This window comes from Thamnophis elegans, chromosome 3 (assembly GCF_009769535.1).
Source record: "Thamnophis elegans isolate rThaEle1 chromosome 3, rThaEle1.pri, whole genome shotgun sequence".
Lineage (NCBI taxonomy): Eukaryota > Metazoa > Chordata > Lepidosauria > Squamata > Colubridae > Thamnophis > Thamnophis elegans.
This window is the reverse complement of record NC_045543.1, coordinates 151,068,730-151,080,862: the sequence shown is the minus strand read 5'-3', so window position 1 is coordinate 151,080,862 and position 12,133 is coordinate 151,068,730. Positions and strand designations below refer to the sequence as shown.

At 50.0% G+C, this 12,133-nt stretch overlaps 1 protein-coding gene across 2 annotated transcripts in view; it reads left to right on the top strand.

Moving 5' to 3' along the window:
• Window positions 1-12,133, top strand: part of CNTFR (ciliary neurotrophic factor receptor) — a 323,080-nt gene that overhangs the window by 163,291 nt on the left and 147,656 nt on the right. The window contains exon 1 of one of the 2 annotated variants that reach the window (XM_032212454.1): window positions 11,578-11,584. The exons of the other annotated variant lie outside the window; for it this stretch is intronic. The gene's annotated coding sequence lies outside the window, so the exon portion shown is untranslated. Of the gene's footprint in view, window positions 1-11,577; window positions 11,585-12,133 lie in introns of those variants that run through there. 2 annotated transcript variants of the gene reach the window in all.

The following is a 12,133-nucleotide window of genomic DNA, read 5'->3' as shown; positions in this document are numbered from 1 at the left end:
AAGAGAGAGAGGGAGGGGGGAGAGGGAGGGGAGAGAGAGAGGGAGGGAGGGAGAGGAAGAGAGATGGATGGAGAGAGAGAGAGAGAGAGGGAGAGAGAGATGGTCAGCTAATGCAACTCTTCAGCTCTCTGCCTGCCCAACGCAGCCTCTCTGCCCGTCCTCCAGGCTGGCTTTCGAAAGGAAGAGGAGAGGAAGTAAGTGCTTTCCCTCCAGGCGAAAAGAAAGATGTGCGTTGTGTCTGGGGTGCCAACTACCAGATACCAGGCACCCACAAATGCCTGCAAGTTCCTCACATTTCCTTCGGTTCTCAGAGGGAGATTCAACCTGGAAAGGAGGAGGAGAGAAGATCTAGGGAGGATCTCATGGGTAAAGGTAAAGGTTCCCCTCACATATATGTGCTAGTCGTTCCCGACTCTAGGGGGCGGTGCTCATCTCCGTTTCAAAGCCGAAGAGCCAGTGCTGTCCAAAGACGTCTCTGTAATCATGTGGCCGGCATGACTAAACACCAAAGGGGCACGGAACGCTGTTCCCGTCCCACCAAAGGTGGTTCCTAGTTTTCTACTTGCATTTTTTACCTGCTTTCGAACTGCTAAGTTGGCAGAAGCTGGGACAAGAAACGGGAACTCACTCTGTTATGCGGCGCTAGGGATTCGAACTGCCCAACTGCCGACCGTTCTGATCGACAGGCTCAGCATCTTAAGCACTGAGCCACTGCATCTCTTAACCTCACGCATAGCATCCCCCAATATTTGAAAGGCTGCCGCAAAAAAGGGGGGGGGTCAATGAATTCTCCGTGGCACCAAAGGGCAGGAGAAGACGCAACGGGTGGGAGCTCTTCGTGGGGAGATCCAACCTGGGAATTTTTGACCGTGAGAATGATCAACGGATGGGACAGCTTGCCTCCTGGAGTTGTGGGGGTCGAACACTGGAGGTCTTCAAGAAAAGATTAGACAACTAGTTGTCTAGTGTGGTATGTTGTGGCCCAGCAGGAGCCGGTGGAGCTGCCACCAGACTCCGACAGCGAGGGGCCCTATGAGTCGGCCCTGGAGGATGTGGAGGACCCTGGACAGGGTTCCAACTCCGAGCAGGGCGCAGAGAGACTGGTTGGCCACCAGGTGGCGCCTGAGCCTTGGACCAGTGGGGAGGAGACAAGGGAGAGTGATCCAGAAACCAACAGTGAGTTGTTCCGGGATGCACGCCGTCGAAGGGCTACTCGGCATCAAGAACAACTACGTAATTACAGGAGGTAATTACGCTCAGCTGATGCTCATTAGGCTCCTCTCCAGACTATAAAAGAGACTGCTTGTGCCCTTCTTGCAGAAGTCAACGCTTTGACTAAAGAGAAACGAACTTGGCAGGCTGGATTGCTGCCAGAGTTTGTCTGAATTGCTGCCAAAGTTTGTCGGCCTTGCCGCCAAGGTCCTTATCTGTTTGTTTACTTGGCTTTCAGCCACCGAGAGTCTGGTCTTGTTATTAAAGGACATTCCATTTTACGCTTGTCTTGGCATTCATTACTGGACGGAGGAGGGGGTCAGAACAGTGGTGTAAGGATTCCTGCCTTGGGGATGGAGTAGAAGACCTCCAAGGCCCCTTCCAGCCTACTCTTCTAGGTTGCTTCTCTGCTTGATTAGTTTCCACCCATTGCTTCTTGTCCTGTTTTGGGGTGCTTTGGAGAATAGCTTGAGCCCCTCTTCCTTGTGGCAGCCCCTGAGATATTGGAACACTGCTATCATGTGACTCGTGGTCCTTCTTTTCATTAAGGTAGAGATTAAACTAGACTTCCCTCCTGGAGTTTTGGGTATCCAATCTCTGGAGGTTTTCAAGAAAAGATTTGTCCAGGATAGTATGAGGACTCCTTCCTCAGGCAGGGGGTTGGACTAGAAGACCTCCAAGGTCCCTTCCAGCTCTAGGATTCCCAAGAAAGCTTGCTCCCTGATCTGTGTGTAAGATTACAACCCCAATCACCATTTCACTGCTTCAATTTTAATACAGTAAGCATTTAAGGGACGCACCCAATTTGACTTTAATTGCAATCAGGAGGGGTTGAGGCATGGCATGGCTAGGTCCACCTCTACCTTGGCAGCTCCTGCATTAAAATGTGTGCCTAGGGAAAGGAGAAGGGGGGTTCCCCTTATATGCCACCCATATTTAGATTCGCCTTTCAGCAAAGCTTATTAAGTTAATAAACAGCGGTACTTTGCTGCTTTTTAAAATTCATTCCATATTCTTGACGTGCGTTTTTCTCTTTTAAATGGAGAGAGGGTAGCAGAGTGGGCTTCTCTTAGTCTATGCTAGTGTTTCTTCAGCTTCTTAGTATAAGTCTAAGAAGGGGAACAGATGCTTTATGTGTCTAGGTCAGGGCTTGAAGATGGGAGGACTTCAACTCCCAGAATCCCCCAGCCAGCATGCATGGACTTCAACTCCCAGAACACAATTGGGTGAAATTCCGCATCTTTCAGTGTTCGGAGGTCTTGTTTTTCTCAACCTTGGCCCCTTTAAGAGGGGTGGACTTCAACTCCCAGAATTCTCCAGCCAGCTGGCTGGGGAATTCTGGAAGTTGAAGTCCCCCCTTCTTAAAGGGGCCAAGGTTGCAAATGTAGCTGAACCTTGGCCTTGGCTGCGTTGGCCAAGTGGGCTCAAGAGAGGTAAGACTTCCCCTCCAAAGGGCTCCTGCCAATTCCACCATTCTCTACTTCTATGATATCTTTGAGCCACGTTTAGGCTGGGGGGGGGGGAACTCCACGCCCCTCTTGGGGCTGCCTTGGCACATGGCACAGGAGGGCCCCCCCGGGTCGGTTTTCCCTGCCAGGTGTAACTTTTCTCCCAGAGAAATTCAGGAGGATATAATTGTTGTTAGGTTTCTCTTTAATTTGATTTGATTTTGATTCTGAAGAGGGCTGAAGCTGCCTGGCAGACGTTAGCTCATGCCTCTCCCTGGCCTGATCCCCTCCCTGCCCCCCTCTTCACCTCCTCCCTCCTCTTTCTACTCTTCTCCTTCCTCTTTCTCCTCGTTGCCCTCCTCTCCCTGTTCTTCCTCTTCCTCTTCCTGCTCCACCTCCTTGTCTTCCTCTTTCTTCTCTTCTTCCTTTCTCCTCATTGCCTTCCTCTCCCTGTTCTTCCTCCTCCTTCCTCGTGCTTTTCCTCCTGCTGCTCCTGCTCCACCTCCTTGTCTTCCCCCTCTTTCTACTCTTCTTCTTCCTCTTTCCCCTCGTTCCTCTGTTCCTCCTGTTCTTCCTCCTCCCCTGCCTCTTCCTTCTTCTCCTCCACCTTTTCCTCCTCCTCCACCTCCTTGTCTTCCTCGTCTTTGTCCTTCTCATGTTCTTCTACCTCCTCTTCCTCCTCTTCCTGCTCTTCCTCTTCCTCCTTTTTTTTCCTTCCTTCCTCCTTCTCCTATTCCACCCCTTTGTCTTCCTACTACTGCTATTCTTCTTCCACTTTCTCCTCTTTGTCCTCCTCAGGTTCTTCCTCCACCTCTTCCGTCTCTTCCTCATCCCCTTCTTCTTCTTCCTCCTTCTTTCTCCTTTTCCTCCCTCCTTCTCCACCTCCTTGTCTTCCTCCATCTATTTCCTCTTCTTCTTTCTCCTCTTGGCTCTCCTCTTTCTGTTCCCCCTCCTCCTATTCCTTTTCCCCTTCCTCTTCTTGCTACTACTCCTTCTTTTCCTCCTCTTCCTCCTTTTCTTCCCCCTGGCTGAGTCTCCGGCCACTGTCACTCCTTCATCAGGAGTACCGAGCCAGAAGGGCTGACAGCCAGGGGTGACGTGGGCATCTTCTGGTCCTGATCTTCCCCTGCCAGCTCAGAGGGTCGTGCAGTCTGGCTCACTCCTTGCCCTGCCTTGTGCATTTGAAGTGAATCCCATCGCAGTGCCTAAAGGGCTCTTTAACCTTGAGGTCCAGCCTCTTTAGGATGCTTTTAACAGGCATCTGGCTGTTGGAATTATAATCCTTTGTTGCTCAGGAAGAAACGCTGCTATTCTGCCAAATTTCCCCAGCCGAGTGGGAGTTCAGCTTAGATGAGTTTTGGAAGCCTCCTCCGGCTCTTCCCAGCTTCCCAGTCCCACCCTGGCTGCTTCTGCATATGCTCCCCTTCTGTGGCGCCTGCCAAGGTCACCCAAGGTTGGCCAAGTGATGGGCACCATCTGGGCCTCCCGCGCGGAGGGGGGGGGAGCCCTTACCTTGCATATGCTAATCAGCGGAGGCTCCTGGCCTTCAGTTAATTAAGCTGAAGGTGCTCCGGGCTCTCACAGCCTCCGACTTGAAGGAGCTCTTAAGCAGCGGGCAGAAATCCCTCGTCTGTGCGCTCAGCCAAGAGGTTCAGGAAGGTCATTGAGAGGCACCACTTGAACAGAGGAGCAGCGTTGGAAGGAGTCCTGGAGGTCTTCTAGTCCAACCCCCTGCTCAAACAGGAGGCCCTCTACCATTTCAGACAAATGGTTTTCCATTTGCTTCTTAAAAACCTCTAGCAATGGAGGCAAGTCATTCCACTGATTAATTGTCCTCACTGTCAGGAAATTTCCCTCTCCTTCCTCCTTCCCTCCCTCCAATCTCTTTCCTTCCTTCTCCCTCCCATCGCTTTACTTTCTTCACTTTCCTTCATTTCTTTCTTTCTTCCCTTCTGCCTACTATCTCCTTCGTTCTTTCTCCCCATTTCCCTCCCTCCTCCCATCACCTCCCTTCCTCATCCAAAATTCGAAGCTAAAGATCCAATGCAATGCCATTCAAACAGCAACAAAATATTTTAAGTACCGTTAACGGCATCAATCCAATACTTCCTATTTGGGGAGGGGTTTTTTTTTAAAGCTTCGCTCAAAAATGAAAAACACACAGATGCGAAAGTGGATTTGAATTCCAGAATTTGTCATCAATTTGATTGTTAGATACCCTTGCCCAATTGCTGCCGCTTTATTGCTATTTTGCTTATATGAATTGCATTTGAGGCCGGCTTAAATACCTCTGAATAAAAAATGAGATTTAGGAATGTAGCTAAATAAATTGCAATTAAAAAAAAAAATCCACGTCCTGTAGAATGTGCTGCTTAGACAAGATTTTGCAGTTGTCCTTCAGGAGCAAAAGTCTTAACCCAAGCCTGAAATTGGCATCATCAATTAAAATCCATATTGGACATTCTGGGGTTGCAGACTTTTGGGGTCAAGGAGAGGCTTATTTCATTTCATCCAATACTTTCCCAAGGGGGCTCAGCAGTTAAAGACCCTGGGCTTGGCATTTAAGAGCTGCTGATCCTGGTGCCAGCTGACCCAGCTTGGTCAGTTAGAAAAGAAAGACACTTGGATCTCGTCTTAATGACAGTACACTATACCAGTGGTTCCCAAACTTGGCAACTTTAAGACTTGTGGACTTCAACTCCCAGAATTCTCCAGCCAGCTCTGCTCTGAAGTCCACAAGTCTTAAAGTTGCCAAGTTTGGGAACCACTGCACTATACTAAAGCCACGTAGTTACAAAGAAGCAAAGCCGGATCTGAGGTTTTTGGGCCCAAAGCACCTGATTACCGTATTTTTCAGACTATAAGATGCTCTGGACTATAAGACGCACCTGGCTTTTGGGGAGGAAAACAAGGAAAAAAATCTGTCTCCACCTCTCAGCAATTTGCCTCCTTACAGCAAACAGCCTGGTCAACTTCAGCACAGGCTGATTTAACACAAACAGCTGACAGGCGGTTGGATCGGCCTCCCGGAATACCAATTATCAGCTGTTCCAGGCTGCGGGGATTGCCGCCTATCGCTGCCTCTGCACGCCCCATTTTCTGCCTCCACCCGTCCTATTTTTGGTCGGCGATGGGCAGTGGCAATCCCCACCCCCTGGAACAGCGGATCATCGTTATTTCGGGAGGCCGATCCAACCACCAATCAGCTGCTCGTGCTAAATCAGACTCTGCTGAAGCTGACCAGGTTATTGACTGTTTGATACAGGGAGGCAAATTGCTGGGAAGCACAGGCCGAAGGGTGGGAGCCGGCAAGTATGCGGAACTTCAGCAACATTTGCTGTATAAGACGCACATTTTCACCCACTTTGGGGGGGGAGGGAGTGCATCTTATGATCCAAAAACTACAGTAACTCTTCCTTCTCCCCACCTTTGCCCCTTGCTTATCTCCCACTGTTACATTCAAATGGATTGTTCTGGTAACAGTCCCTGGTTTGGGGGCCTGGAAGGTGTTGCGTTCCATGGCCTGACTTTGGGATGGCCAGTGGCTCACAAAGAGTAGCTTCAACTCCCGTTATCCCAACTCCTCCCTATTGCGCATGGCAGACTGGCAACTAGTGAAGCATGGCTGGCACAGCAGGATGGTGGTCCTGACACCGGGTTTGAGACAGTCGTGAAATGCAATTTTTTTTACTACAGGTTCTGTGGGCGTGGCTTGGTGGGCGTGGCAGGGGAAGGATACTGCAAAATCCCCATTCCCACCCCACCCTGGGGCCAGCCAGAGGTGGCATTTGCTGGTTCTCTGAGCTACTCAAAATTTCCGCTACCGGTTCTCCAGAACCTGCTTGATTTCACCCCTGGTTTGAGACCTCCCGTTACTCCTGCCTACTTAGCAGTTTGAAAGCATGCAAGTGTGAGTAGATAAATAGGTACACTTTGAGTGGGAAAGTAATAGCTTGCATGCACCTTGACATATAACCTTGACCACAGAAGGGTCTTCGGACATCGCTGACTTCCTTGGCTAAAAAACAGAGATGAGCACACACACAAGGAAGAAGAAGGTTTCCTCCAGCTTTGCTTTCTCTCCTGAATTCAGAGCCAAGGAGTTTTGCGGAGAGCTTGAGGGACACTCCCCAGGCCAAAACAGGATCAACAAATTGGGGGGGGGGGCGTTTCAAGCCCTCGAGCAGATCCAGATCATTTTGTCCCAGTTTCTCAGAATCGCTCCAACAATTGAAGTAATTATTGGCCATTAATCCTTGGATTAATACACAGCAGAATCTAGCAGCTTTGTTGACAAGTCATGAAACTTTGGAAGGAACACAGCCTTCCTCGATGTTCCCCAGAGGTGCTGGACTTCCCCTCCCATCATTCCCAGCCAGCGTGGCCTTTGCTTGCCTAGGACATCTGCAAGGGGTAAAATGGACATGTCCATGAAGCCTCAACGCACGTCCAGCCTGCCTCACCAGAGCAAGTTTGGGGGAGAGAGCTCTGTCGAGCAGCAGCACGGGACCTGGTTGGGAAGCCCCCTTGTCCGGGGAAGGAAGCAGGAAAGACCCCAGCCTGAAGAGCAGAGACAGCTGTGAGGTCAACCTTGGAAAAGGTTCAGCCAACAGTTGGGAAGAGAGCGAGGCACGCTTGCAAGAGGACTCGAGGGAGGCCACTTAGCCACAACTGCATACCTGCCTCTTGCTGGCTTTATTGCATGACTTTCTGCAAGAGAACTTGGTGGTTGGTGGGTTCCAAGGGGCCGTTGTAACTTCTGGGGGAGACTCTGATCCTCCAGCTGTGCGTCGCTTCTATCAGGTGTCCACCTGCTCATCCAAAGCTCTAGTGATATTCCCCAGTTGGGTCATGAAACATCTGCAAGAAAACCACCAAACTCAGAGAGCCTCAAGGACACCACGTCATCCTCCTCCTCCTCCTCCTCCTCCTCCTCCTCCTCCTCCTCCTCCTCCTCCTCTTTGCAAGCCCCACTCCCTTCTACTGTTGATGTCCCCTAGTTGGCTCATAAAACATCTGCAAGAAAACCACAAAGCTCAGGGAGGAATTGAACCGGAAATGGCGCATCGGCAGCAGAAATATGTGACCGATGGGTGGGGTCTTTTTGCAGCTGCTGAGCTGCTCCAGCTTGCCAGCCAGGGCCAGGCTCAAGATTTGACTCAAAGGCCCACTTGTCACCACCCATCGGCCCCCAGAACAGCTCAGAGAATGGCTTACATTGGTGTCTTTATGGCTGATCGCCTATACTACAAGAATCGCCCCAGATAGTCTCCTGTCCTTTGGGAAACGTCAGATGAAGACCTGAGTGTCTCGCCTCAAATGTTTCCTCCCCACCAACAAAACCTGAATGTCTTGTGACCCCTCACTCCTCGCCTTCAGCCAGTGATCCCACCAAGCAACCACGTCTCCCATGGAAGAGAAGTTGCCTTCGGAACGTGTGGGAGCTTCATCCCTGGAGGCTTTCAAGAAGAGACTGGGCTGCCCTGGGTCAGAAATGTTGAATGTTGTTGAATGTTGATTTTATTTATATGCCGCCCTTTCCCCCCGAAGGGGACTCAGGGCGGCTCATAACTCAACCAGGGAAGGGGGATACAAACAGAAAATTAAAACAACACAAAACAATGCATGATTTAAAACTCACAACAGTCATACCAATTTGAGACGGGGGCAACAGCTCTTTAGCCCCAGGCCTGTCGGGACAGTCAGGTTTTAAGGGCTTTGCGGAAGGCCTGGAGGGTGGTGAGGGTTCGAATCTCCACGGGGAGTTCGTTCCAGAGGGTCGGAGCAGCCACAGAGAAGGCTCTCCTCCGGGTGGTAGCCAGTCGACACTGGCCAGCGGATGGAATTCGGAGGAGGCCTAATCTGTGGGATCTGATCGGTCTAGTGGAGGTAATTGGCAGAAGGCGGTCTCTCAAGTACCCAGGTCCAATACCATGAAGGGCTTTATAAGTGACAGTGTACTAGGCTCTCCTGCTTGGGCGGAGGGTTGGACTAGAGGACCTCCAGGGTCCCTTCCAGCTCTGTTAATCTGTCTATTGATCACCTCCAAATATAAAATGGTGACTCTTCTCCCTCCGTGACTCTCAGCCATCCGCAGGTGCTGAGATCAAGAGGAGAGGAGCTATTTTTAGGAGTGTGATCCATTCTGTTCTAGAGCTTTGATCTCAGGCAAGCTGTTTGCGATGATTAAAGGCTTCTCGGCAGACGTCTCCTCGGCTTCTCTGCTTTCCACGTTCCTTGCTTCCACCCTCACCAGCAAAAGGCTCCCCCAGCGCCCCATGGAGACGCCAGCCTTAGACCTCCCCCTTCTACACGCCCGGTTGGGTCCTTGGCGGCCTCCGTGCCTGCTTTATTTTTCTTGCGGATGCATTGCCAAAAGGCGTACAGGCGGTCCCCGACTTACGACCGCAATGGAGCCCAGAGTTTGCGTCGCTAAGTGAGACACCTGTTCAGTGAGTCTCGTCCCATTCTACAGCCTTTCTTGCCGGAGTGGCTAAGTGGATCCCTGCAGTGGTTTAGTTAGTAACACGGTTGTTAAGTGAATCTGGCTTCCCCACGGACTTCGCAAAAGGGGATCACTGCAACTGTCACAAGTACGAGTCAGTAGCCCAGCATCTGAATTTTGATCATGTGATCTGACTCTGAGGGTGCGGTAAGTGTGAAAAACAGGGATAAGTCCCTTTTTTCAGTGCCGTCGTAACTTAAAATGGCCACTAAACACAAATATTTTGAAGTCAAGAACTTCAAGGTGCAAATAACTAGGACAGTGTTTCTCAACCTTGGGGACTTTAAGTCCTGTGGACTTCAACTCCCAGAATCCCCCAGCCAGCATAGCTGGCTGGGGGAATTCTGGGAGTTGAAGTCCACAGGACTTAAAGTCGCCAAGGTTGAGAAACACTGAACTAGGAGCTTTCGTTGAGTTTGTTACTGCCAAGAATGCTCTGGAATTGTGGTGCCAGGGGAGACCACTGAGGGTCTCTTGGACTTCCAATCCAGTTGATCCTAAAGGAAATCAACCCTTTGGAAGGACCGAGCCTGAGCTGAAGCTCAAATACTTAGCCCACCCCTCCCAATGAGAAGACAGGATTCCTCCCTTTGGATTCAACCCTTTGGAAGGAGAAGACCCTGAGGTTGGGAAAGATGGAAGGGAAAAGGAGGAGGGGACGGCAGAGGAGGAGAGGGTCAATAGGATCATCGACGCAACAAACATGAATTTGGGCGAATTCCAGGACACAGTGGAGGATGGGGAGACTGGCATGGTGGAGCCCAAGGATTGTGAAGATTCAGGCATGACTTAGTGACTTAACAACAAAAATGTCCATGTTCGAAAGAGCATCCAAAATTAAATCAGAGTCCAAGGCAAAGGATTCCTCAAAGTTCCAATTTATTAAGAGAACCACGTTGGCACATCTGGGAAAAGCCGAATCTGAAAGCTTCCCGGTTTCCCCCACCCAGTTGAAAGTTCAAGATCTTGCATCACCACACCCACAAGCCCATCCCAAGGTCCAAACTCCCACTGCCACGCTGGCAGCTTCCACCCATCCAGTTCCAGTCCAGTGCAGAGGTGCAGAGACAAAGGATAATGACCTTGGCTTTCTGGAAAGAATGTTGTTATGGCTACGTAGCATCTAACTCCGTACAATCCCCCCCTCCCATTTCCTCACCATAGAAAATGCATAGAATAAGAATAGAAAGTGTGGCAGGCCAAAGACCCAAAAGAAAAGAGGGCTGCGGGCCTGACAAAAACTACACGAGTATCTTGTCAAATAACAATCAAAGCCAAATTGATGCTACCATAGATTAGAGCCAATGGAGTTGAAGGAAGGCTGAAGTTTGGTCTCTTGTGGGAATGCAGTGATGCCAAACCAATGAGACATTTAACTCCTCCTCCTAGTTCAGACTGCTCTCCTCTTTCTACACGTGAATGGGGATAGGTGTCGTTTTAACTGATGCTGAGTGCTCCGTTCCAGCTTTTTGCCAGCTGGCCGTTCTCTCGTGTCTTAAAACCCCTTCTGTCTGTCTGTATCTGTGGGACTCCCGTCTCCCGTACTTGGGCTTGCAATTACGCCAGTCTCTTTAGCCTGAATAAGTCGGGAAGATTATTTTTGAAACGAGCCAGTAAAAGCAATTTAAAGTGCTACAAATTGACAGGAAATAAAACATTTAGACGCGAGGTGTTTCATTTCAGCTGCTTCGCCAAAGCAAGGTGACATTTTCAATCAAAGCAACGGAGGCGTTGGGTGTTTGGAAAACATGGGCTTCTGAGTGACAGCGGGCCGGGGAGGGGGGAGTTTGGGGTGGGGTGGGGGGAATGTGCCTGGCAAAACATCGCCGAGTTGGAATATTGTTGGAACACTTGGAATATTATGTTCCAAATGTTGTGAATGTGGCATCCAGAATTGCCACAATATAAAAAAAGACATTGAGACTCTGGAAAGGGTTAGGGTTAGCAGAGAAGAGCAACCAAGATTGTAGTGTTATAATATTTGAGGTGTTCCCACAAAGAAGGGGGTCAGCCTATCCTCCAAAGCGCCAGAACTCCAGACAAGAAGCAACGGATGGAAACTAATCAAGGAGAGAAGCAAACTAGAACTAAGGAGGAATTTCATGACGGTGGGAAGAATTAATCAGTGGAGCAACTTGCCTCCAGAAGTTGTGGGTGATCCATCACTGGAAGCTTCTAAGAAGAGACTGGGCAACCATTTGTCTGAAATGGTCTGGATCTGCTTTAGCAGAGGGTTGGACTAGAAGACCTCCAAGGCCCCTTCCAACCCTGTTATTCTATTAACCAGTGCAATGACTTTCATCCAGAAGCTGTGTGTGCTCCATCACTGGAGGTTTTTAAGAAAAGACTGGACAGCCACTTGTCTGAAATGGTCTAGGTCTCCTGCTTGAGCAGGGGGTTGGACTAGAAGACCTCCAAGGTCCCTTCCAACCCTGTTGTTCTGTTTTCTCCTGCCATTCTGCTTGAATGGCTAGAAAACTTCATCCAGGGTGGGAGTCTGATTTTTTGAGAGCCAACCAGCCTCTTAGAAGGAAGTGGGATTTCTTCTTCCATAGCAACAGATTGCTTTCATCAACAGAAATGTCTTTACGGAGGAAAGTGTTGTGGTCTTGATGTTGGGGGGGGGGGGGCAGGGAAACCCCCACCAGGTGTGGGTGATGCCATGGCTGTGAATCTCAGTTCTCCAGACACTTAATCCCTTATTCAAGACTTGGCTTACTCTGCTGGCGACTCGCAGGTTTGATTGAGCTAAATTAGTTTCTTTATTGAAGAAAAGAAGGAGGTTTTATCTACCCAGATGATTTATCTGGTGCAGGACTCAGGAAGCCAGACTCATGTGCTACGTTTCCCAAGCGTGGCTGTTTTCAGATGGACTTCAACTCCCAGAATTCCCCAGCCAGTTTGTTTTCCCAGCCTTCTCGCTGGGGAATTCTAGGAGTTGAAATCTATGGCCAGTGTGGAGAAACCC